The sequence below is a fragment of the Dendrobium catenatum genome, unplaced genomic scaffold (genome assembly GCF_001605985.2).
Source record: "Dendrobium catenatum unplaced genomic scaffold, ASM160598v2 fragScaff_scaffold_1096, whole genome shotgun sequence".
In the NCBI taxonomy this organism is placed as follows: Eukaryota; Viridiplantae; Streptophyta; class Magnoliopsida; order Asparagales; family Orchidaceae; genus Dendrobium; species Dendrobium catenatum.
In genome coordinates this window covers 73643-75781 of record NW_021319558.1, presented here as the reverse complement: position 1 = coordinate 75781, position 2139 = coordinate 73643, and positions in this window count along the sequence as shown.

The window sequence follows — 2139 nt, the reverse complement described above, 5'->3', positions numbered from 1 at the left end:
ATGCAAGAATACACGAATGCACAAACATACTCTACAATATAAAGAAGAAATTCTGCATTTTGCTTTTTAATTTTATAAAATTAAAAGAACAAAAAGTTGTGCTTCTAATTAAAGAAATTCATAAAAGATAAATAGTATTTAATCAAGATTTTATAAAAATTTCAAAGGACTTAGTTAAGATCATTGTTACTACGTGGATTTTAAACCACTCTCATACAATTCCATTATCAATGCAAGTCATTCAAAAATAGTTCTAGCAATCTACTGGTATATTTGTTGGTCAAAGTATTTCCGACAATATGACTTGGGTATTTACGAAATACACTTGGGGCATGTTTATCAACAAGTAGGATTTAATTTTAGAATGATTTACTAAATCATGTAAATTCAAATTTAGTAAATTCTGACATGTTAAATCAAGAAAATTGTTAGGCGTCTAAGGTTTGCTTTTTCATCTTCTGCATTTCGTCATTAATGTTCAATTTTGTTGCTTCGCATGAGGTAGAGTTTTGCACGAGCCGCTTCTTCAGCTTTTTCATTGTTGTTCGACTTCACTCCATCAACATAGTTCCCTTCCTGACATTTTGATCAGAAGTAACGATGGGAGCTCGCTCTCTGTGAAGGTAACCATCTTTCTCTCTTTCATGCACTTCTTCGACAAAATCCCATAAATCCGCTAAATTTCAAAATTTACTAATATGGGATTTTGGTGTTGTTTGGCAACAAGTGGGATCTAACTTTAGTATAACTTAGTAAATTCTTTAATTCGTATTTAGTAAATCCCGAGGGTGTTAAATATTGCATATTGTTTGGTATACCAAATGATAAATCTTGTTAAATCCTGATAAACTATTTGGTAACATATTTCAAGATTTATGACAGTTAGGGATTTAAATTTGATGAGATTATTATAAATTCAAGATCATTGCATGAAACATAATAACATCAACTTGAGTTCAAATAATATTACCGAAAATTCAATAAAGAGCTAATGACAAACTAATATTGACCAAAAGGTGTCTGAGCTATTAAATAAGAGCAAGCTTAAACTTTCCAATTGACTTCATATATGTTGTTACATGTAGAGATAAATTTTTTCATTGCGATCAATTTCTTTAAATTGCAATCTAAAATAAAGAAATGAAGAAATTATTATAAAATATAATGTAGTTAGAAGTATATAACGCAAACCAAACTCTTACCTGAGCATTCCATAAATCAATGGTGATATTATGCCTTATAGATTCACCCTGAATTCTTTCTCCGATTATTGCATATAAATTAGGATCCTCATAAAAAATATCAACTTCACCATCTCGGACATCATTAAGCATTTTCATCTATTACCTATTGAAAAAGAGATCATATTTGTAGTATCAACCAATGAAGTTGTGCAGAACGGCACATGCAATGACTATATCTGCTTGAACACCCAATAGAAACTATCGCATATGCTTCAAAACCTAAAAACATTCTTTCCAAATTTAAAAAGTTCACTCTATCGCATATGCTTCAAAACCTGAAAACATTCTTTCCAAATAACGTTAAATCTGCTGAACCGGGGGATTTAGTAAATCCCATATTAATGTCATAAATCCTTAAATCCATAATTTATTGATCGTCAGGATTTAACGTGAGCATAAAAATCGTTTGGCAGGATTTGGCATAAATCCCGCTTAAATCCAATTGTAAATGTGATACAAACAACCCTTTATGATCCAAAGGGGGAGACCAAGGATTTATTCCACCGTGAGATTTAGCAAGCACTCAAATCTCATTTGGCAGGATTTAAGCACCTAAACCATGTTAAAAACCATCATTTTGTTTAATGTAATTAAAATCTATATTGCCAACCAAATGAGCCCTTAGATCTATTGTATGTTCTTAAATCTCTAATGATACTAATACTAATTCAAAGTTCAATATAAATGATACAATTACAAAACACAAAAACATATGTAATCAAGATACTAGAAATCAAGAAACAATACACAACTTCTATTAAATATACTTCTGATTAATATAATAATATATTCTTGCTCATGATAGAAGGACATGACATTTGCGCACTGCAAAACAGTGAGCTATGTAAGAATATTGAAAGATAAAATTTATAAGAATCCTTGAGGAAAATTTTCT